Source organism: Thermobia domestica, chromosome 10 (assembly GCF_964235325.1).
Source record: "Thermobia domestica chromosome 10, izTheDome1.hap1.1, whole genome shotgun sequence".
Taxonomy (NCBI): Eukaryota; Metazoa; Arthropoda; class Insecta; order Zygentoma; family Lepismatidae; genus Thermobia; species Thermobia domestica.
In genome coordinates this window covers 486,373-512,833 of record NC_137463.1, presented here as the reverse complement: position 1 = coordinate 512,833, position 26,461 = coordinate 486,373, and the positions used below count along the sequence as shown (strand labels likewise).

Here is a 26,461-nt window from a genome sequence, read left to right as displayed (position 1 = left end):
TTTGACTTCCAATCAAAAAGATCATTTAAATGAAATAGGCAATTAATACAGTTCTAACAACTGGTCTATTAACTATCATTATTTCCCTAATCGTTATAACTATTTCAACTCTCCTTTCCAAAAAAGTTATTAATGACCGAGAAAAAAATTCCCCTTTTGAATGTGGATTCGACCCTAAATCATCGGCCCGAATTCCTTTCTCATTACGATTCTTCCTTATTGCTGTAATCTTCCTCATCTTTGATGTAGAAATTGCCCTTCTACTCCCAATAACAATTACTATTAACAATACTAATACATTATCTTGATCTCTCGTTAGATTAACATTCCTAGTAATTCTCTTAGTGGGCCTTTATCATGAATGAAATCAAGGATCTCTAACATGAGCCGATTAATAAAATGGGATAATAGTTAAATATAATATTTGGTTTGCATCCAAAAGGTGTTGCTGTCAACTTATCTCATAAGTAGGAAGCAAACAATTGCACTCAGTTTCGACCTGAACCTTTGGTCTCTTGACCCCTGCTTGTTAGTTGAAGCCAAAAAGAGGCATTTCACTGTTAATGATACTATTGGGTATTTCTATCACCCCAACTAAGGAGATGTGAATAATCAAGAAGAAGCTGCTAACTTTATCTTTAGCGGATTGTACCGTTAACATCTCTTAATATAAATAATTATAGCCCCCTTAGTATAAATATTACATTACCTTTTCGGGGTAAAAAAGAGAGTGCTCTTCTCAGGGAGTATATTTAGGGAATATAATTCTTCTTAGTATCTTCAATACTATGCTTTCAGTATAAGCTACCCAAATACACAAATATAAAGAAACAAAGGAAAATTGTAAAGATTAAAAAAATTAATAAATACATTTTAAATAAATTATCTTGTGAATGTTGAATTAATATTGAACCGTCCTTAAAACTACTATACATTCCTTGAGCACCAAGACATTCTCTCCACCCTTGATCAATATTATTATAATATGCACCCCCTATATATAAAGGTAATTTAATAATATAATTTGTTGATAAATAAGGTAAAAATCACATGCTTCCTATTATCGTAGAACTAAGATAAAATTTCATACACACTAAAGACTGCCCGATAGAATAGCTTGATAATAAAATACCAACCCACAAACCTACTACACTCACAAGTAGAGCACCCATTTTTAGATGTAAAGGTAGAACAACACAATTAACACCAGGAAAAATTAGTCAACTTAATGTCGCACCTCCTAAAATTGCTATTACTACCAATCCTAATATTCCCTTACATATCACTCAACCTTCATTATCACTAATAGAATGAATATTAGCACCTCCAAAGCCCTTTCCCGTTAAATAAAATCTTAAACGTACTGAATAACATACAGTTAGGCCTGTAGAAAAAAATAATAAGAAAAAGCTGACTACATTAATTAAAGACAAAGAAGAAATTTCCAAAATTAAGTCCTTAGAATAAAATCCAGCTAAAAATGGTATACCACATAAAGCTAAATTAGCTACATTTAAACAAGATAAAGTGAGTGGTATCTGACTTACAAGTGCTCCTATTCTACGAATATCTTGTGTATCACCCACACCATGAATAATTGCTCCCGCACATAAAAAAAGTAACGCCTTAAATAAGGCATGTGTCAATAAGTGAAAAAAAGCTAATACAGGAAATCCCATAGACAAAATTATTATTATAAGACCAAGCTGGCTTAAAGTAGATAAAGCAATAATCTTCTTTAAGTCATACTCGTAATTAGCACCAATGCCGGCCATAAACATTGTCAATCCTGATAATAAAAGCAATACATCTCCTATATAAACACTCAATAAAACATCTCTAAAACGAATTAACAAATAAACTCCAGCAGTTACAAGTGTGGAAGAGTGAACTAATGCTGATACTGGTGTAGGAGCAGCTATTGCTGCTGGTAATCACGCAGAAAAAGGGATTTGTGCACTTTTCGTTATTGCTGCCAAAATAATCAAACTAGAAATAATTACTATCTCATTTTTATTTAAAACTCTATGCAAATAAAAAACATAATTTCAACTTCCATAATTTAATATTCAAGCAATAGCTAATAAAATTGCTACGTCTCCAATACGATTAGAAAGGGCAGTCAACATACCTGCATTATAAGACCGCACATTTTCATAATAAATTACTAAACAGTATGATACTAACCCTAGCCCGTCCCAACCAAGTAGGATTCTAATTAGATTAGGGGAAACAATTAATAAAACTATTGAAAGAACAAATATTAATACGAGCATAATAAACCGATTAAGATATCGCTCGGATGCCATATACTGTTCACTGTAATAAATTACTATTCTAGAAATATAAAGTACAAATCTTATAAATATAAATGACATTCAGTCAAATAGAAAAGTTATAATAATTTTATTTCTATTAAAAGAAATAACTTCTCATTCAATAAATACACTATATCTATTAATTAAAAAACTCAAGCCCATTATGAATAAAAGAATACTTATTCTATTTAAAAAGACAAATCTAGTCATACAAATTGAAAAAGGTCAAACCATGGCCTAAGGGCAACTAAACCTTCTTTAGTTCCACAAACTAAAATTTTATTCTAAACTACTCAAGCAGTTACAGTCATAAGAATCTTGGTCCTGCAAAAAAATTAATAAATTTAAAGGCAACCAATGTAATATCAATAATAAATATTCTCGCACACTCCCTCCTCAACAAGAATATAAATTAGAATAAGGTATTCCATGTTGGGTATATGAATATAAATATAGTCTATAAGCAGCTCTAAAAAAAGAAAGCAAAGCTAATCCTAACATACTCAATCAAGATCAACCAACAATTCTATTTAACAAACTAATTTCTCCTAATAAATTTAATGTTGGTGGTGCAGCTATATTAGCAATTCTTAATAAAAATCATCACAACCCTAAACTCGGTATAAAAGATAGTATTCCGCGATTAATTAACAGTCTTCGACTTCCTAAACGTTCATAAGAAATATTAGCAAGACAAAATAATCCTGAAGAACACAGGCCGTGAGCAATTATTAATGTAAGAGCACCTCTAAATCCTCATAGTCCCATCGTTAGTAAGCCTATCAACACTAAGCCTATATGGGCAACAGAAGAATAAGCAATTAAAGACTTTACATCAACTTGTCGTAAACATACTAATCTAACTGATCAAATACCCACAACTCTAATACCAAATCAAATTAAATTTATGCTTACAGCTACATTTTCCATAAAATACATAATACGCAATAATCCGTACCCTCCTAGCTTCAATAAAACCCCAGCCAAAATTATTGAACCACTTACAGGTGCTTCAACATGTGCTTTAGGTAGCCAAAGATGAACTAAAAATATAGGCATCTTAATTAAAAAAGCAATAACTAAAGCAAAATATCACATATAATATGTAATTCCTAAATCTATTACACTTCTCATATTAATTATTAATAAACTACCCTTAATATATTCTAAATAGAAAATACCAATCAAAAGTGGAAGTGAAGCAAACAGGGTATAAAATAATAAATATATGCCTGCCTGTACTCGTTCGGGCTGATAACCTCAGCCCAAAATTAAAAATAATGTAGGAATTAAAGAACCCTCAAAAAAAATAAAATATAAACAATCTAGAAGAAGAAAATCTCAAGTAAAGTAAAATAAGTAGTAATAAAACTAAACTAATAAAGCTTGCACTATAAAATGAACTTCTCAAGACACCTTCTCTAGCCATAATTATAAGAATAACGATTCAAATACTTAATAAAATCAATGAATAGCTCAAACTATCACTTCACAAATAATAGCCCACCTCCCAAGGAACTAATCCTATACTATTTCTTATTATAAATAAAAAACAAACTCCAATAAGACAAAACTGAACAACTCACCATAATTTAAAATTAAAACCTAAAGGTATCAAAAACAATATAAATATTAAATATTTTAGCATCGTAACACAACTAAAGAATTCAAATAATCACCTCCATGAGTTCGCACAATAGATACCAAAATTGATAGACCCAAACTACCCTCACAAACACTAAAAGTTAGAAACAATAAACAAAAATATGACATATATCATTCCTCAAAGTAACGAATACGGTAAACATTATTACAGCAGGATGAAATAGGTGTAAACTTCAGATACTACAAAATGCATTTCACTTGCTTTCCCCGCTGGTCTAGTGGCTAGCATGTGTGCCTTAGGTGTTTGGGGTCCCGGGTTCGATTCCCGGAGGTGGAATTTTAATTCTCTTAGATAGTTTTGTATACATGTTCCTGTCGTTCAAGATTAACGGAAATGATTGTAAAACATATATAACCGAGTAGAAAATAGAGACAAGTTACTCAGATACGTTCGGTGAATCAGTTAACTTAAAGAAAAGAAAAAACTGTCTAAGGCATTTGTTTGTAAATTGTAAAGAACTCCTAAAAGTTACTTCCAATCCCACCAAAGTAACATTTTTCTTTTACTTGTTCTCGAAGTTTCTATCTGTATTTCTATCGGATTCGATTAAATAGAACTTCGAATAGAGACCACGTTGAATTCATTGATTGACTAAGCCTGAAATTCTGATAAAGGTATGGCTATGATTTTATTATTATTATTATTATTATTTAAAGTACGAAGTTTCAAATGAGGCGATGCAGTATTTACGTAAACAAAATGATAATTTATTTGATAGTATTCACTAGTCCACTATCCATTTGCGAGGTTTTGCTTTGGGAAATGTAGTGTATACGACATTGAATAGTAAAAGTATTACAATAAAAATATATTATTAAAATATTGATTAAGTAATTGGAGTTAAACATACTTTCCAGTAAGAATTATATAGAGAGAGGATTTACTTTAAAGTGCGATGCAAACGAATTTTCGAGTTTTAATCTGATTAGAAATCGATAACTTACACAAGAATATTTACTTCATTAGTTCTATAAATCTTTATGTTTATCGTATTATAATTCACTTTAAAATTATGATTTTTCCGTTTCAAAACGTAGAACGAGAAATAAATGTAATTTTCTATTTGTTAAGGAAACCTTTCAAACAGTGATGATTTCAGGGCATGACCTGTGGGAGAATTTGAGACTCTGTCGACATAAATTTCCCCCTTCGTGGCCATAAGTTATCTTCGATCATGCTCAAAGTGGACTAATAATGTTTTATCAGTTTTCTCTCATTCATATATTGACCATTACTGGGGGAGAATCTTCTGAAATCGTCAATGCTTATAATTAGTTTTTCATTACAAATCAAAGGATAATAATGAAATATTGAACATAATATTTTGTTCTCAGCTGTGGATTTTAGATTTGCAATTCATATAATGATCCCTTCTAATGGAATTTGAGAGAAAAGTAGTTGCCAAAGTTTTATTTAAAGAAATGTTCTCAGTCCTCTGATGAAAATAGGAACACACTTTTTAAAAAACAAAAAAACTAATACTTCCTTCAGGGTTTAAACCCATAAACTTCTAATTGAAAGACGAATGACCCAAACCGCTCGACCAGTTCGTATGTTTTCAGTGCGTCTCTTTTGACTTTTGGGTAAAGTAGTTTCCTGCTTCACATTTCTTTTTGTTTATGTCGATACGACTATAAGTTTGTGCTGAATATTTGGCAGTTACAGGTCTTGCAATGCATAAAAGTCTTTTTCGTATAAATTATGTTCAATTTTACGTATTAATAATTTATATACAACAGGTTGAATCTGTGAAATGATTGGGGTTAGAGTGATCGTAAATGTTTTCATAGTTAGTAGCCTAGATATGCAAACCCGCTTAACGTGGGGATTTACTTTTGAGAAATTTGGTACGGATTTAACATTAATATCGTTCATTTTCGGTTATTTTTACATGTTCCTGTCTCTCCCATAATAGAACTAGAGGTGATACGGGTTTCGATTCTCGTCAGGAGTCGTGTGGTTCGGGTTTCACGTTAAGTCGTAGATGCACGTCTTGTATAGAGTAGTAGCTGAAAGACACGTTGAACTCTATATCACCTCACCTCGTGAGATATTCTACGTTTGCATAATTTCTAAACCACTTTTCTTTCTTTGAATCTCCTCCTTCCTCTTAGGACACGCATAGGTTCAAACCGAAACATTCTTCACGGTTGGAGGACGCAAGGCTACTGTATAATACAACCCTTATGGGACTACGGTAGTGAGTTGCGCAGTTTGAGTAGCACGCACGAATAAACCACTCTTACATTTATTATATATTTAATATAATTAATAAATCTCATATTAGGACTTACTCTGCACGTCAAACTTTTAACATATGCAACTTTTTAAATTCTGTTCTTCTTCTTCTGCTTTATTATTATTATTATTATTATTATTATTATTATTATTATTATTATTATTATTATTATTATTATTATTATTATTATTATTATTATTATTGCAATAGCTATATGAAGCAATTATCTCGGCCAACTTGGTTAATACACACCATTCAGCAATCGGTAGTTGTAGAAATCATTCTTTTCCTGCAGAAGTTGTTAGCTCAATCGGTAGAGCGCTGATCTATGGATTCAAGGGTTGCGAGTTCGAAACTAGTCTAAGTCAATAGATTTTTTTCCTGATATAATTCTTGAAATGGAAATGTTTCTCTCTTCACCTTTATCTCGTAATTCTGAATAGAGATGTTTGGATGTGAAAGATAAAGTATACTAGAATCTAAGAAAGAAAGGTAAATTGCATGATACCTTTCGCAATTTTTAACTATATTTTCACCTATCTAGGACGTTTCTAAAAAGTTCAGACTTCTAGACCTGCTTTTCGCTCTCTTATGTGTCCTTTAACTAATTTCTACAGTTACTTAGTGAATCACATATACATATATTACAGATGTCGTATCTCTTTCTCTTCTCTCTACATCATGTCTGGAGATGAATGTTTTGACAATAGGTTACAAACACGATTTTAAAAATGATACGATCTGCGATATCAGTGATACATATTGTGGTGTTTAACTTAACATATAAAACAATAAATAGAAAAACTGAGAATACGAATCTTTTCGTGCACTGATGCTTCAATAACAGTGCACTGATGCTTCAAATCTGTGTCTTTTCTCCCTTCACCTATGTTAATTCCCTAGTCAAAATAAAAACTCTTCAAAATTAATCACAATTTCTTATGCAACCATCCCTTCCTTGCAGTACTGCGCGATCACATACCCGTCACAGCGATGTAAAGGCACTTTTGGCGATGAGGATACTTTTACCAATATGAAACCTTGTTTTAGATAAAATTGTAATACTCTATAATGCAAGATATAATTCGATTTCGATTTAAGTGTCAATAGTAATTTTGAATATTTACCATTCGGTGGAACTTCATTAGTGGGAGCACACGGAAAATCAGAATGGTATTCGTGTAAATAATTTGGATACTCTAAGTCCACTTCTAGAAAAAATCCCCATTCACTATCCGTGGGCCAATTGATAATTGTATTTTTGTCTTGCCAATTGTCAATTTTATCCTCCCACCGAAAACCACCATATGGTAAATAGTCAATCATTGATAGTCCGTACAGATTGTTCATGTCAATATACAGTAAATAAGATTTTTCTTTTTCCGCATCAAAATCATGTACGTAAGGATTATTAGCTTTGGCATACCTTAACACAGCTTGAGTAATACCTCCGCGAATCGATTTTTCTACAAACATATACATATTGATATCTGATAAAAGTTCAAGTTCAATTTTTGTTCTATATAACATGGCTTGCCATGCCAACCCAGGTGCAGTAAAACAATTAATCGGATCAATACAAAAACATTTAAACATGTCTTTCTAAAATTCTCCAACACATCTGCTGTGAGAAGTACATCACATTTTAAATATAGATCGTGGTAGTCCCCTAAATTTTCACATTTAAACACACGCCAAATCAGTTTTGCATATTGATAATCAGTCTCGGAAATTTGTGTTCCATTCAATTTGCTACTAAACGCCTCTCTTCCAGGAAATTCAGTTTCTTTAAATGTATCTAAATTTGTTATGTATTCATAAAAATAAATTCCCTTACGGAGAATTAAAGGAAACTTTTCATCGGAAAAATATTGCTTTGTATAGACAAATTGCTCAGGTTTTAATTTTGACACCAAATTTTCGAGACTATACGGCAGGAATTTAAATAAGTCTACAAAACGTAACTCGATAGGTCTACCATTAAAATTAAAGTGCTTAGAGAATGTTATGTATTTCTCAGTGCTTTCAGCAATTACCGAAATATTTCCAGGGGTGCAACCTAATTCTTTCACAAATAAATGTGCATCATACCCAGACAAATTATGGAAGAAGACAGGGATAAAATTACTTTGACGTTTAATTTGTAAATTACAATTGTTGCACACCGTGGCAATATACTGACCAGTTAAATGGTTATGATGTTTAACTTTTCTATTGTTACTCGTATATTTACTATCGCAAACCGAGCATTCAGTGGATACGTTAAACTCCTGTAACTGAGAATTTTTTAATGGTATTAATGGTTTTTGTTGATCTAATATGTTTATGATTTTTCTTAATTCATTCTGATTTCATATAGTTGTTACTCCAACATACAATATAACCAAAACTGCATGATATATGTTGGTGAATTTGTATTGTATGAAATCCACTTTGTTTATTTATAAGTTTTAATAAACTTTCCATATCTGCAATTATTATCACATCATTCTGTAATAACAATTTCAAATTTCGAAATTTTAAAACTTCTCCTTGTTTCGGCATGTTAATTTTGGTTGGAGTGTGTTCTTTACATAGTTTGTCATGTTCATCTAATTTTGATTTGTTATAAAAAGATATTAAACATCGTCTACAAATAAATGTTTGATGACTACCTAACTGATGTCTGACTAAACCATTTAAATTTGTAATTAAACAATAATGAGAGTTTAAATATAATAAATCAATATGTTTACCTACAGCTGTGTCTTCGCTTATACGTAACGGAAAAATAGTTTCATGATCATAATTAATGCCATATATATTAATAGAAATTTGTTCCTTAGGAAATACAGAATTATACATATGTTCAAATTTGCTTATGTGTTCTATTTCGACGGGAAATTTTATATTCGTTTTTTCAAATAACGGTAATAAAGTATTAATATATTGTAAGTAATTATTCACACGATATGAATTATCTTTTGTGGGATGCAACGCAGCTAGAATACTATACATAAAACTTCTATTATCGTTATTTTGAATATTTAAAACACATTTTGTGGATAAAATCCATTGAGGCAATTTTACATAAGTTTTCTCTTTATGACTCTTCAATAACGCATTGAGATTTTTTATTAAACAATAATGAGTGTTGCAATTTTCTTCACAATACAGTAAATCTATACGATTATCTACACATGTGTTTTCGCTTATACGTAACGGGAAAATAGTTTCATGATCATAATCAATGCCATATATATTAACGGAAATTTGTTCCTTAGGAAATACAGAATTATACATATGTTCAAATTTGCTTATGTGTTCTATTTCGACGGGAAATTTTATATTCGTTTTTTCAAATAATGGTAATAAAGTATTAATATATTGTATGTAATTATTTACACGATGTGGATTATCTTTTGCGGGATGCAACGCAGCTAGAATACTATACATAAAACATCTATTATCATTATTTTGAATATTTATAACACATTTCTTTTTGGATAAAATCCATTGAGGTAATTTTATAAAAGAATAAGCGGAAAGAGGATCATATTTACTGATTTTAATTTCTAAGTGATGGTTTGGTTCAGAACATAAAGACCACCCTGATTTCTTAATTGCTCTATTTTCTTGTTCAACTAAAATTTTATTAAATAATTTTTCTATTATAGAATTCACATCTGTACTCGGTAAAATAATTTCATTACCACTATTTACAAAGAATCGACATGTTTCTAAATCTACTGGTTTTACAAAAGTTGTAGCCAAAGAAAAATTTTATTTAAAAGATGAATTATCTTGTTCCTGTTTTAATATATCTAAACAGTCTTTTCTTTTATTCTTTAAAAAACATCCACTATCCTCATTTAAATCAGTATCACATTTTAAAATATTTTTTTAAAATTCTTATTAAATAGAGTATCAGAGTTGATAGTATTTGATTTAACCTTTTTTGTTGCCATTTTTTAAAACTAACTCAAAGTTACTATAATACTTTTGAACTGAGTTTTTATAATATAATATTATTATTATTATTACAAAATGTCTTACTTACAAAAGAAAACAAAACCACACTATTAATAAACCACACTAATAATAAACCACACACACAAAAAATATCTGAACTTTACGCTTCAAATAGCAAACAGGAAATGATTACAAAAAACATGTCGGTCAGTCTTTTATACCTGTCTGACCGCATTGCGTAATATTGCGCAATAAGTATGATTCCCCTGCTGTGTTCATGCTCGGGGATTCCCCTCTTTTTTTATACCTTTCTAATTGATTGCATTACGTTCAGGGATTCCTATCGTTGAATGACAAGTTATTGTCTGTTAAAGAGAAAACTAGCTCAATGTTTTTTAAAATCCGGATGAATGACGTAATGAGAATTATCTACATATGGCGGAAGTTATTATGTAACTGATAACAAAACACGGAAGTTTCGCATTCCTCTACAATATTTAAATAATCTCTGCTATGTTCAAATATAGGTTAGAACAAGTTCACTCCTTAAAAGAATCTTTGCTATAGGGTTCGAATGTATTATCTGTTATGTTCGAAACAGATTTTGTGATTTGCTTTTGAACTAGTGATCTAGTACGTACTTCGGGTAAATCTGCACATTCTAGTGATTTTTGGCGTTTCCTTTCTGATGCAGACAAATGGCAAGGAAATGGTTCTTGAAATAATAATAGGAGGAAGTATATCGCAGTTCGAACGAATATAGAAACTTCCAATTATTCTTTTTTTTTCCCCTCTGACTGAATGAAACCCCTGCTCTTAACGACCTTTAATAAACAGCAGCTATCTTTGGTCCGCTACCTCCTTTTGTTAGCAGATATGGGATGGACTAAAATTGTAGTTTTTATTTTAAGAAAGTAAAAAAATCCCTTAATTATACGGTACATTTACGCACACACAGGCACAGTCTTTACTTGCTTCCCAATGAATTTGAGGAACATAAATAAATAAAACGTAAGTACCAGAAAATAGAGTCAATACAGACATTTTCATCTGTAACACATTTGTTGAGAACTATAATTGGATGTCACGTGCAAGTCCTCTAAACATGTTCCATTCTTTAATTTTATCCGTATAACAATCCCTGATTTCAGGAAAAATTCCGTTAACGATGTCATATGAAGTTCTACACTCTTGTACTTTATGTATGTGAGACCACATGAGAAACCAAGAGACAATACTAACAGGTTTTCTTCCACGATCAAAGTCTAAATGTGAATGTGCTGAACTGGGACTTTAATTGCGTCCCTTGTACAAAAATAACAAGTAATCCCAATGTTTAACGATGTCATATGAAGTTCTACACTCTTGTACTTTATGTATGTGAGACCACATGAGAAACCAAGAAACAATACTAACAGGTTTTCTTCCAGGATCAAAGTCTAAGTGTGAATGTGCTGAACTGGAACTTTAATTGCGTCCCTTGTACAAAAATAACAAGTAATCCCAATGTTTATTTATTTTAGTCCTTGGGGGGAGGGGGAGATGGAATCTAACCCTCGGAAGGATTTCTAAAAAAAACAAAAAAACACTGGATTCTAACTGCCACTGTTTGTTATATTTCACAAAATATGGTTGTGGTGATATGTAAATGATATTGCGTTTTCGTCAGGGCTTTCATTCTGCAGGAGAGGAGGATAATGATACTGGAGAATATTTTCTATTATCAGAGTATTGAAGGTGATTACATTTCCTCCATTCTAACTTGGCCAAGCTAGGTAACTTACATTATATATAAGGATTAACATAACCTAAAAAGCTTTTTCCATGGCAGTTTTATACTGTACCCATGCTTCTTACTTTTCGGTCTACGGGACTCTGTATTCCGAAATTTTCGACGGCTCCCAAGTAAGAACATAAGTGTACCAAACGCATAGCCTGAAAAGCCTTTATATGTGTGCGCATTTGAGACATGGGTCTACAGTTTAAAGTGGTATAACAACTACATGAGCTCCCAGCGGAAATCAAACCATGGGGTCCTGTGCTCAAGGCGTATATGCTAACCATACAAACGTGAACAAATTCACAAACACACACACACACACACACACACACATATATATATATATATATATATATATTGTTGAGTTGATATTGAGTTTATCGTCCCTTTTAGCAGCGAGGCGTGGACCTACTGATTAACGTGGAATCCGAACTAAATGAGCTCCCGCTGGGAATCGAACCCGGCCCAAGTAGCACGTAGCCAAGGGGGGGTCCGGGGGGTCCGGACCCCCCCCCTTCGAGACCAGAAATTAAAAAATTAAGGAAGGATAAAACAAAATGAAATGACGAAATGACAAAATGAAATGAAGGATCACCGTTAAAAATTAAAAAGAAAACTACAGGAAGCTTTTGCTTACTCTTTCTTATGAGGAAATTTGTATTACTTCCAATATGGTGGCGAGGTAAGCGAGATATTCTGGAAGAGTCAGGGAATTTGAAATTTCAAGAAAAGTTATGGAATTCTCAGAATTTCTGCTACTAGTCAGGGAGATTTCAAGCTTTCGAAAGCATAGTGCCGTTGTGTAACAGCGTGGACATTTTAAATCATAATTTTTTGTCATCGCATCCTTGTAGTATCCAACATGTTATTTCAAGGACAATTTTCTATTGCTCCTTTAACCTGTCATTTGGAACCGACAATAGTTGACGGAATAATAAAAACAATAATTTATGTTGAAAGAAAGTTCTCTTAGCATTTGATTCAACAAAGAAAGGAACGTATATATTGTAAAACTAGTTGAACATAAACATGCTTCGCCACAGGGGCTGTATTTGGAAGTCAACGCCTGTGGGAGTATCACCATGAATCTCAGCGACGGCAAAAACTATGGATTTGATACTAATATTTTGGGCTATTTTGGGTCATTTTGGGCTATTTTTTTTTACATGTCTCGGTATCCACCCCCCGCTGACTCCCAGCCCGTATACAATTGTAACTAAATTTGCACGTCATCGCTAATGGAAATGTCACCATTGATTTCAGCGACCGCGAAAACTATGGATTTGACACTAATGTCGATCATTTTGGATTACTTTTATGTCTTTCCCCTCCGGCGACCCCCGGCCCGGAGCCGAATAGCGTGAATTTGGAAGTTAATGCGATCCGAGTTTCACCATTGATTTCAACGACCGCGAAAATATGAATTCGACACTAATAGCTCAAGTGGTAGAGCGTTGACGTACCTACTAAACAGGCCCTGGCCGATACCTTCCCAAATCCTTTCCGTTGTTAATGTTGTTGGATAACCAGTGTAAATGGCCTCTGAGCTGTATCTGGTGATTGTTAAATAAATAAATAAATATCGGTCATTTTCTACTACTTTTACATGTTCCGGTAAACGCCCCGCTGAGACCCCCCTGGTTAGAATTTCGACAAAAACATTTAAATCTGGTCTGGAGCCTGGACCAAGGTATTCGTGACTAAAATTTGGTAACTCTCGGTCAATTTGTCTGGTTCCCAAACCGGTTCCGGTAAACGCTCTCTGAGACCCCCTGTTTAGAAATTTAAAAAAACGCTTCGTCTTGATCTGGGGCCTGAGCCAAGGTACCCTTGACCAAAATTTGGTAACTCTCGGTCCACTCATCTGGTCCCCAGGCCGCACACAGACAGACAAACACACAAACAAACTCTTTATTTTATTTATATTAGAAGATAGTTTACAAGACAGTATTGAGTAAGTACTTTTTATAATAATTGAGGTCATAACGAAAGGAAAATTGTTATATTTGAATAAACAGGAGAAGGACGTAAATATTGTAAAATCTTTTTCAATACTTTTTTTTTTATTATTTTGCTAGAAATTTCTTCATAGTTTGTTATTAAAATACTTGCCAACATATCCTCATTTTATTGTCCTAACAACCAAATATATGTTGATAGTAAAGTAGTTTAGATTGATCGTGCTCCTGGGCCTTCATAATTTCATGTCACTCTGCCCCCCCCCCCCCCCGTTACGAAATCCTAGCTAAACGAACCAATATATGTTCCAGTAAAATAGTTTAGAATGATCGAGCCGCTTTTGGGATGACCACAGTATTTCATGTCACGGACCCCCCCCTTCACGAAATCCTGGCTACGTGCCTGATTAACATAACCTAAAAAGCTTTTTCCATGGCAGTTTTATACTGTACCCATGCTTCTTACTTTTCGGTCTACGGGACTCTGTATTCCGAAATTTTCGACGGCTCCCAAGTAAGAACATAAGTGTACCAAACGCATAGCCTGAAAAGCCTTTATATGTGTGCGCATTTGAGACATGGGTCTACAGTTTAAAGTGGTATAACAACTACATGAGCTCCCAGCGGAAATCAAACCATGGGGTCCTGTGCTCAAGGCGTATATGCTAACCATACAAACGTGAACAAATTCACAAACACACACACACACACACACACACACACATATATATATATATATATATATATATATATTTATTGTTGAGTTGATATTGAGTTTATCGTCCCTTTTAGCAGCGAGGCGTGGACCTACTGATTAACGTGGAATCCGAACTAAATGAGCTCCCGCTGGGAATCGAACCCGGCCCAAGTAGCACACTTATGTCATAACAACGTCAAATGTTGGTCCTTAAATTCCAAAAGACGTCAAGCGAAGAAATATGGCGTCATTTGTTACGTTAAATAATGGTAACAAATATAACGGAGATACGACATGTGGACGTCTTTTAGGCCGCGCCTCTATTACTTCCGAATGCGATTGCGAATGCGAATTTCCCAGCACGTGTAAATAAATTAGAGAGGCCTCGACTAGTTCCGAACAGCAAATCGCGAAAACCGACGAAAAGATTCGAATGATCCCAACCTTGGGATTGTTCGTCCGAATACGTGCGAAGGAGAGTTGTCCGTAGAGGACAGCGTTGCCAGATCTAGCATAATGATGCTAGACCTAGCATAATTTGTATGTCTTTAGCATCTAGCATCTTGCTTTTAGCATCCTGCCCAAATCTAGCATAATTTCAGCAAGTTTATCAAAAAACCGTAAAACCTGGAGATGAGAAAGAAGTTGGTCGTGGGGAGAAAAAGAACGGCAGAAATGTATCTTCTTCCATTGATTCATATAGTCGGTAAACCATACAGGCAGTCTTATTTTCCGAAGTAAGTTAGAAACTTTTTTTTTTTTTTTTTTTGTGGCTCCACCCAGGGTTTTCTAATCCTTTAACTGCGAGGCATGGGCGGAGCTATGGGGGCCATTCTCCCCTCAATTTTTTTGACAACTTCACCATCTTTATTTCTGACTTCATTACCATCTTTATTCCTGAAATTAAAGGTCCGAGACCGACCAAAAATCTGCCCCCCCAGGCAGACAATTCCAAACTCCGCTTATGCTGCGAGGTAATTTTCTTTCAAAATATGTATAATAAAAAAAAACATTTTGCATTCATTTATACGATATATACGCCATTGAGTCTGGCAACGACTGCACTAGTTTAGTTGAGTTAAAGCTTTGGTGCGTGAAGTATTGAGTTCTATCCACGCATTCTTGCGCACTGCATGTTTTAAGTTACGTTATCGTATCTCAGCTTCGTTTTTTTTTTAACTCCTGAATTAGTAATTATGAGGATCTAGCATAATTTGACCGAATCAAGCATAATTTCGATCAGGTTTTGGAATAATTCCGAGCTGATCTGGCAACGCTGGTAGAGGAATTGAGCGCTACGAGAGAAATCAATTTTGTTTTGCGTGAAAGCAGACGACGTTGCAAGGTGCGGAGTAGTGATGGGCAAAACGATTCATTTCGGAGAATCGATTCATTTACTTTGATTCACTAAAATGATTCGATCATTTAATTCGTTCATATGAATTGGTCGTCCGCGCATTCCTTTTGCGCAAGTGAATTGGTTGGGATGATTCGCTCATTGAATCAGTTAGGTTTTCCGCGCATCTCTTTTGCGCAAATGAATTATTCGATCATATGAATTGAGTGGGAGTTATTCGATCATATGAATCGCTTGGGCTACTGCACTTCTTTTCTGCGCAACTTCATAAATTCCTTGTGAGAAAATGCCATCTCGTGAAATCATCTTTGCCACATGACACGGACAGCGTTGCATTGGGGTGAGTAGAGTGGCTCGGGAACTCTTAAGCTTCAGTGTAGTTATGAAGTTTTAATAATATGCTGTTGCTTTATTCCCATTGTTGTTATTTTTGCATCCTGCTTTTATATTAGAGCTTGAGACAAACACTAAAAGTGTTGCAATCTCCACGTTTTTTCTACCAACTTCAGTTTTTCGAGGAAATATTTTGTTGAAATATACTCCGTAAGATTTTCGCGGGATATGAGCAATTATAACAATTTATTTTCAACTTCTTATTGTCGTACATATTAGTATGGGGAAAAATATAGAGCTCTGTATAGGCGACATTCATGCTTTTGGTTTTCAATACAGAAAACATTATACAAGGAGTCTGTAGTTTTATATTCATTTCAAGTGGGTATTATTTGCCCAGGTCATAAACTTTGTAAAGTACACATCATGTTAATGGATTTCTTTTGTTGTTGTAAGTCAGAGTTATACCATGTAGCGTAAAGAAAATGCGGATTATTAATTAAAGTAAATTGTTATCTCGCAGTCCATTCTATTCTATCCCAGGGATCACCGTGGCTCACTGATAAAACTCTTGCCTCCTTTGCGCGGGGTCCCTGGTTTGATATACTGCTAAGTAAGTTTGTGGTGTACATCATCATGTCCGTGGGTTTTATCGGGTACTCCCCTTTCCTTCCACACTCTCATTCCAACTATTCTTCCATCATCGTTTACTTGCCTTAATCATTCGTTTTCCTTAGGCTAATGGACATAAACAAGGAACGTTAAACTGCAATATTTCTACTTTATTCTATTATATTCTAAAATATGTTCTATTTTTATTCTTGACTGGAAAAGATACTGATCTTCGAGATAGAGAAAAGGAGGGAGTTTACACATGAACATATATTTAATACTATTGTGATAATTTCAAAAGATTTAGCTCGGGGAGACATTGAATAAACGCAAAATGAAATGAAATTTTAAAGTTTTACGTTCCATGATTATCGTGTAGACTAAAGGAAACGATAATGATGAGAATGAATGAAATGGTGAAATGAAGGAAGTGAGCGAAAACAAGAGAACCCCGAGAAAAGCCACACATATGGTGTTTGTCCACCATAAATCCCATTTGGCGCAAATAGAAAACCAGGGACCCCATCCATCAGAAGTGAACGCATTACCACTGAGCCACTACTACTTCAATAAGCAAGAGATGAACATATATTTGCGAAAATACTGTTAACCCCAATTGAACCCAATCTGAGAAATGCCCCGGGAGAAACTTCTTGGCCTGGCGAATTTTCTCCCCGGCCACCCCTGTTATCATCAGTGTTTGTCTACATTTCTAAGAGAAAATCGTCAGTTTGTTAAATTTCAGTTGAGTTGATTTTCAGTTTAACGTCCAGTTCAGCAGCGAGGCTATATGAGGCGTGGACCTACTGATTAACATGAAATCCGAACCACATTAGCTTCCGCCGGGAATCGATCCCGTGTCTCCCACATCTTGTTTACATGGAAGCTCAAAAAACTATTTGTGTCTTCCTGTATGTTTCAATAGAAGTAAAGTGAAAAGTAGGTACCACTAAGCTTCGTTCCATGTGGACAAGTGTTTTTACTGAAAGATGCAATACACTGTCTTCCCAGAAAGAATCTTTATTCGTCTTACTACATTTTTAAAGTCAATTTTGTACAGTACAAATAATTTACAGTGCACTTTTTCTGTGTAAGTACTGTATATACGTTGAATATAATATAGTACTTCGAGTTGACTATAAAACATTAAAATTGACCTTTTTGGCTACTGGAGTTCAAAGTAATGAAAATAATTTTATTCAATGCACATGCAGTATCTTAATAAAATGGATAAATGCTCATCAAGAGTATGTTCAAATTAACTACGAGATCGTATTATATCTAATTGAGCAACACTGCCAGTACTTCACGACAAGAAGCAAGCAACAAGAAAGTTTATTCTGAAAGTAATCTAACAACGCGGCTTCCTTTCTACCTAGGAAACAACCCTACCACGCAGATAGAAAAAAAAAAAAAGTCGCACACATCTACAAAAGCAGGAAGAAAAGACGCGCGTATGGTTTTCTTTCTTTTTCACTCCCCGTGAACTGCAAGCGCATTTGCAGAAGCAACCTCACCAATTGTCTCACACAAGCTGGCAGCTTGTGATTCTCAATTCATTTCGATCACAGCAAACAATTCAGTGAGAAGTACAAATGATTCATTAGAAGAGTCGATTCATTTGTGAAAAGAATCATAATTCATTTGATTCACGCCATGATTCGTTCATAATGATCGAATCGTTCATGATCGACACAACACTAGTGCGGAGATAAAATAAAAATGAAGATGGAAGTAGATGCTTGTTCATGCTTTAATGAATTGTGCTTTTGATAAAGTTGTGGAATCAAGCTTATCCAGACAAACGACAGGTCGCGAACAAATTATGGGCAGATATAAGCAAGGAACTTGGCGTGGAAGGTATGTATATATTTCTTTGTTTTGTCTTTAAAATATGAAGATTTAATTAATACATGAACCCCAACTTTTTTTTCAATTTATATTTCCTTTTTGTACCTCAAGTGATGATTTCAGGAATATACGTAATTATTGACAAATATGTTTGAAATAGCAAAAACGGGTTTCTTTTACTCATGGAGAAAAGTTTCTTAGAAAGTTGATTGATTCTGTAATCTCTAATTAATTAGGTTATAGTTAAGGAGCCGTACTTCCCATTTAGGGGAGGACGAGAAACGTCATACTTTCAGGAATTATTCATTGACTATCTAGGATGTTAAAAAGTAGGTAATAGACTGAGTTCTTGCCCTTGTACTTAGGGTGTTTAGGTAGTGCAACAGTAAGATGTATCCTCGTGCACGGGAGATGAGAAGTAGCTGTTCTTAACTATTACCTCTAATTTTATTTAGTTAATTTATTTTAAAGTGAAAATAGTAGCGGTTACCACGAAAGCACTACAAGACACGCTCCAACTGTGCATCGATCAGTAGGGCCCTTTGAAAAAATATAGTAGAGTAGCGTAAGATAAAGTAGAGTAAGATATAAATAAGTAGGGTAGGGTAGAGGTTAGCTTAAGGTTAGGTAAGTTTTGATCCATTTTCATAAAATTATTAATGTGTAATTTCTCCTTTCTGAGTGAGTATACCTGCTGGAGCGGGCGTTGTAAATTAACCCGTGCATAAAATACAAACCAGTTTGTGCTAGGTGGCCACTGAAAAGCACAAGTGCTATCTAACTGAGACAGGGCAGGAGTGCAGCACGAAAACCCGAGTGACAAGAGTGCGTTCGTAGGGAGCAGGCGCGTCAGCGACGGGGGTTATGCGCATAAACGATGATAGTGGAATAACACACTAACAGGCAGTTATTCCGAAGTTGGTCGCCCGCCTAGGTTTTGGCTAAAAGTGTAATAATTGGTTCCTTTCTTTACCAAAGTTTTACATTTAATTCACATAATAATGCCGAGTGACCGTTAGCGAGTGGAGATGGAGTAGTGCCCCGCAGGGCACGTTGTTTTCTGTTTTTATTACAGTTAAATGGGAAGAGGGACCTGTGTTCTAGAAAATTGCTGCCTTGTTCGTTATGTCACTTACCGTTACAGTAAACAATATATCTTTCTCCACGTTTCTTTATAGTTATTTGCTTACCACATTCTCTACAATTTATTTTTAGGTTTATTGAGCCATGACTTACTTACTTTTAATGGCTTTTCCTGATTATCACCAACAATGTTTTCAAAAACAAATGCTCATTACTTTCCCATAATCCTACCATGAAGTAACCTTGTGCCAAGTAGTTCCCTCCGCTTGACAAATAGTTCCATGCTTAAAACCGTTTATATAAGAAAATAAACACAACTTTCGCTTTCCTTATACATTATGAAGCACACGAACAAGCAAATATATTTCTTGCCGGTAAATTTTCAAAATTTTACTAGATACGGACGACCAACTTTGGAACTTAACCCCACTAACACATACAATGCTTTCACTGTTACTCAAGATTCATTTCAATATACTGTGCAGTGTGCACTGACAGTAATTACTTATATTCACACTGTCATTCCGTATGGAGCGGGCATGTCAGCGACGGTGGATATGCACGTAACCGTGGGTAGTGCAAAGATTTTATATCCCATACAACTATGCCTTACATCTAATATAGCTTTACTTCACTCCTGTGGTTATGAGAAATGACAAATGAGTGATTATGAGAAATGAGTGAAATAGTGGAATGAAGAAAGTGGGAGGAAACGGGAGACACCCTAGAAAACCCATGAGCACGGTGTTTGTCCACCACAAAGTCCACACGGCGCGAGCTGGGATCAAACCAAGGACCCCAAGCACCGGAGGTGAACGCTCTACCACTGAGCCACCGCGCCTCCTGGAAACACAAAGAACACTTCAATTTCATGTAATTTATGACTTATTGATAATATTTCTGCTATCCATCACTGGTTATCATATATGTATGTAACAAAAGTTCATTTTTGCAGATTTCTTAAATCTACACTTTGAATTGCAGAAGCTCGATTTTGGGAAAAGCTTGAAGTTAGTCCATGATGACCCGTTACTGCAATAAAAGCCAAAGATGACTTCGGTAAATACCAGTTACCGGTCGCACACTTTCCCACTTTTTTTTGGGGGGGGGGTTAATTGTCGAATTCGGTTCTTGACAACAAGACGAGAGTAATACCCGGAGTTGGTACTTGCACGATACTCACGAATTCTTCTGCAGGTTTATGGGCCGCGGTGGCTCAGTGGTAGAGCGTTCACCTCTGGTGCTTGGGGTCCTGGGTTCGATCCCAGCCCCCGCCAAGTTAACTTTGTGGTGGACAAACACCGTGTGCGTGGGTTTTTTCGGGGTTCTCCCGTTTCCTCCCACTTTCTTCATTCCACCATTTCATTCATTAGTCATCATCACCGTCTCCTTTAGCCTAACCGGCATAAAAGTGGGACGTAAAACTCCAATATTTCATTTCATTTTTTTTTTCTTTGTTTTCACATGGTTCTTCAACAGGGTACAGGTTTCCAGAAGAGAATAAGAGAAGTGAATATAAATGTTTTTTGACTATCGACAAGATTTCATTTCATTTTCATTTCTCTTCTGCAGGTTTAATACTGTGAATGTGTTTTTCGTTTTGCCATGTTGCCATATCCTTATCCCCCCTCTCCCCAATATGTCGCAGAGACCCTTACCACGGCCGGTTTCACTGAAAAGCCACTGCTTTATCGGACCTGTCTGCGTTTTGGACATTTGAAAGCAATTTTTAAATTGGAATGCAGCACCATCAGAAATCACTGAAACGGTTTGGTAAATTGTAGACACTTATTTTCACGTATTCGAACCTTTTTCTATAACTTATATTTTCGCTTTTCTTCGACTATTTCTAGAATCTTATTCATGGCTATGAGTACGGGCCGAATCGTGTGTTTTGTCGTCGCTTATTACAGCAAATTCTCAGTTGTTTCATAATAATATATCACTCCCGTAAAGAAAGAGATTTGCTCGTTTCTCCAGTGATCACTCTGAACTTCCCTTTGCAAAATAACAGTCCAGTTTAAGCGAAGTCCACATGCAGTAAAATAGAATTTGTATCTTGAAATTTTACACGATGCTTTGCGGTAGCATTTTTTTACACTTTCTTTGTTGCACTTTCATTGTTTTCACTATTGCCAACTGTGACTTCAAAGTTAACGAAAGTTCGCTAACTTCAAATGGCAGTAGTTCGTTCATGAAGCATTGGTCGAGAATGCTATTTGGTGTGTTTATTATTCATGTACAGTTGAACCATCTGACAAAATTTAAGAATTTTAAATTTTGATGTTTTTGAGAAAATGGCGATTTTTGAAAATTTGCCGATTTCTCGAATTTTTTGCGATAAAACGGTTGCACACAGAAGCGATACTTTTTTTGGGGGGGGGGAAGCGGGTAACTACGTCTTACCAACCGTGAAAACGGAATTTAAAATTCGAACCGGAAGTGCTTAAAAAAAAGCACAAACTTCGACTTTTCACATAAACTTACGTTCATTTGTTACTTTATGTACAAATAGATACGCATGCGCAAAACAAGCTGAAATAAACTATAGTTTATTCATATCCCTATGTACATACCACAACAAGAATTATAACTCTACATGTCTCCATAGCTGAATTGTGGGGCTCCGAATTTGACCATTTTCCATGTTTTCTACAATTCATGAATTGTACTTCCCGTCCTTGATGGCCCATTACTTGGCGGGAATTTTTTTTCCGACAAAAAAAAGGTCCCAAAATTAAAACATGTTTAGTTCCTATAAATAAAAGTTTGAACAATATCTGAGATGGTGATGGTACAATTTTATTTTTTATTTATTTATTTATTTTTTTTTTTGCCTGAATTGAAATGGAAGGCACCAGATATCTAATAAGAACATCTAATTTAAGTTAAAAACAACTGAAGTTTCTCATTAATTTTTACTTACTATAAAGATGTGACTTAAAATTTGTAAAATACTGTACATATTTTAATTTTTTCATTTTCTTTTTCTATAATAGATTATTAAAACACATGGTACAAAACATAAGAAATGTTTATTAAGTATTGACCTGTTCCGAGAGATCAGAAAAAATGAATACGAGCTGGTTTTGGAATGAAAATGGTGTTTTTTATGCTATGTATTGGATAGTTTAGGAAGTGAGTATTTATTGAATGTTTTATTATTATTATTATTATTCGATATGCCCATTAAACCATATAGTTGAGACTATTGTATTAATAGAAAGTTGAGACTATAATATTAATAAACTTTCATAGAAATAGGCACTAACTATACATTTAAATAGGAAGAATGGGTCAAATAAAATTTACTGTAGGCAGCCAATGACACCCCAAAATAAACAAACTTTTGTTCTTTATAATATATCGAACGTGAAGGAACGACATTGGTTGATTTGGCGCTTTATTGATGCATTTCGAAGGAAAAAAGAGAAGCAGGGCACGAGGCAATGCTTCGAGAAGACGATCCGCCCAAGAAAAGGAGAAAATTCCCGACTAGAGCTCACGTCGTGGTTCGGATTCCCCGTTAATCAGTAGGTTCACGTTTTGTATAGCCTCGCTGTTTACGGAACGTTAAACTCAAAATCAACTGAACTGAAAGAAGAAAATATATTCAAGCTGATGAAAGAATTCGCCGTGCAGAATTTTGAAACTGTTGACATTGCAGAATAATGCTGGATTTGGCCCATAATTCCGTCATGGTAATTGTAACATAAGAGAAGTAAATTATTCAATAGGTATATTAGATTTCACTGTTTACTTCTTGTTTCACTGTTGTTTCCTTTCCAATTATCTGTGTTGCAAATACGTAGTAATAAGCAGTAATGCAGTGTTATGAATTGCTATGAAGTTATGAATATCCTTTACGTTAGAGATATTGTAAAGATAACTTCACAGAAGTTTACTTTGGGGTGTTGCAGGATGCCTACAGCAAATTTTATTTTAGCCCAATACAGATTAATGCTGAAAAAAAGTTCTGCAGTCCATTATCTCCGATTTTCCTGAAATTAGGATATATCATTCTAAAAACAAAATAATTAGACCCGTTTTTCTGCATTATACAAAAAATAGAACTAAATTAAGCATTTGTTGCAACTGAGATTTTTAATGACTGCCATAGGACTATAACGTAAGGAAAATTTAGAGTTTTGAAGATGACATTTTAAAGAAAATTTGCATCAAATTTAACCTTTCCGAACTTCTTAATTTTAGGTTGTGCAGTTTTTTTTTAAAGAGTTTTAGTGATATTAGTGCCTATTTTTAAGGCTTTTAGTACGTAATCATCCGGTTTCTATTTTTGAAATGCATTATAACCCATTTAAGTAGATTAACCTATTTAGATATACGGCTTTGCGTCCAAACGTCCTGCTCCGGTATCACAAGGTGGTATAGGAGCAGAGGGCTGGTGTTATTTATCACTAGTCTTTAAGATATATATAAGTGAGCATAGTGAGAAAGACCACATATAGTTCTACCTTATTAATTTATACAGTATGGTGCTAAATTCGGTGTACAAAAGCAGAGGGGTGATTCCTTAGGATTCTAAAACATGTATTTTTAGATAGAGCACATACTAGTTCCTAAGTGAAGTCTTGACCCGACTTTGGTAGGTCCCATAGTTTTGGAGCTGTGGACCTTTAGAATTGATTTTTTTTTCACGTTTTCGGCAGCCTATAACACGTGAACGATGGGCTTTTCACCCTAAGTTTATTGGAACTTTTTTGTTTGTTTTACTCTCAGGAAACACTCCTCTGCTTTTGTACGACGAATTTAGCGCCATACTGTAAGTATCGTTAAAAAAATGTAAATATTAAGCTACCCTTAATCTGCACTTATCTCTATTATTTTATGGCAGGCATGCAAATAGCAGAGTTGGGATTAGGGCGCCAGAGTCCAGCGGGCAAGCTCTGTGTCGGTTTTCTACATTATTTATTTACAAATACTGAACAAAAATTCAGAATAAATTAAGTCTTTTAAAAGTTTTTTTTCTTTTTAACTGTTTAAAGTGAGCTTATCTTCTTTATCTCTTAAGTCGAAGCTGGAAATATAAACCACCGAATGATTTCTGTGTATGAACTCTGTCAAACTCGTAACCTAGCTGAGTTACTTTCCTTCCTTCGCTCAGTAATACTCATGCATCTACAGTTTCCATTTTCATCCTAAGTTAAGTTTATTGTGTTCTGTAATATCATTATTTTAAGTTTGGATCATAGTTTCAATTCTATATCTACAATATAACTTTATTCAGCGTACCAAATTTGAGTGACAGTTATTAAGATATTTAGTATATAACTTCCAAAAGTATAGGAAACAATGTTTTAGTATTTTGGATAGCCTGAGGTAAGATATATATATATATTTAAAAAACGCATAAAACGCTTCGTTTGACTTAACCTTGATTCTGAGATATCTTTCGTTTTTAAATTTTGCCACACATGCTACAAATAGTAATTTTACAACAATTGCTTTATTTTAGGAGTCCACTTCGTTTGGAGGCTATCAACCGAGATGATTTCAAGATACGCCACACACAGGTACTACATAGACGGTACCAAATTTGACTGTAAGTAAGGATGAATCCCAGAAAAAGGAAGAAAGTGTTGTGACTCACCTAGCATTTCAAAGTGTCTTCCTATGTGATGAACTATCATCAGCCTTCCATTATTAGCGCGCGGCTTGCTCAATTTGCAGATTCGACGAAAAACGTTTTATATAGAGAGAGTTTGGCATAGAGACATTTAGTGTAGGAAGCCCAAAATTCATAGCGTCAACATAACACCAATTTAAAAGTCTAGACTGAAGGTGTAATTAATTCTTATTGACTGTGATTTTTTTTATTGGCGTAGCTCGCTTCGTGTGATGCGTATGGTACTCATTTAAGTTAATTTGCGTGCATATTATGTTTAGTTTTAATTTATGGCAGTTAAATTACACTTCAGACTCTAAAGTAATGTATAATATACGTACTTCGTATCGTTAAATATATTCTTAGATGAAGGTGACAGAGAACTTTTCAAGAAATAGTTTAATTTATTTTGTATGTGTTGAGGGGAAGGGGGACGTAAGTAAACGCATGATTCTGCTGCTTGGTTTTCGGTGATTGGTACAGTCATCTTCTGAACTACAATACTAGGGTGTGGGGAAGAGTTTGTAAGGTGCAACTCTGTTCGAGCTTTTCTTACAAAGTAAGAGTTTTTTTTTAAATGTTATATAACACTTGTTAAAATTGATATACTGATGAGGTGTATATACTTTTCAAACTATTATAATGTACGGTATGCAATTAGTATACTTAAATTAATATAGACTTTTTGTTTATGTATTCACATTAAATATATTGTGTACTACAAATGTATACTTAATGTAAAATTAAGTAATTATTACTGTAATTATTCTCAATAAATCTACAGGATTTTATTTTATGTATTCTCTTTTAAAGGTTCATTCCTTTATTTGGCTTTCGGTTTGTTATGTAATCATAAGTAATGTAGGATGGTGGAATTTAGATCATTTTAAGGATAATTTCTCTATTATATACGATAACTCAAGGAAATAATCGATTGTATATCGCATCAAATATTTACATGATATAAACTAAGTTATTTTCCCCATTTAT

The 26,461-nt window shown here is 34.3% G+C and overlaps 1 long non-coding RNA gene and 2 pseudogenes across 1 annotated transcript; 1 reads left to right on the top strand and 2 right to left on the bottom strand.

Annotated features, from left to right (window-relative positions):
• Window positions 1-813: 813 nt before the first annotated feature.
• LOC145662807 (NADH-ubiquinone oxidoreductase chain 5 pseudogene) lies at window positions 814-2,528 on the bottom strand (annotated as a pseudogene).
• A 69-nt stretch (window positions 2,529-2,597) lies between these two features.
• LOC145662800 (NADH-ubiquinone oxidoreductase chain 4 pseudogene) lies at window positions 2,598-4,045 on the bottom strand (annotated as a pseudogene).
• A 14,121-nt stretch (window positions 4,046-18,166) lies between these two features.
• LOC145661933 (uncharacterized) lies at window positions 18,167-26,114 on the top strand. The gene is made up of 3 exons (XR_014126909.1): window positions 18,167-18,771; window positions 22,845-22,983; window positions 25,322-26,114. It is a non-coding gene; the product is annotated as an uncharacterized LOC145661933 (long non-coding RNA).
• Window positions 26,115-26,461: the final 347 nt, after the last annotated feature.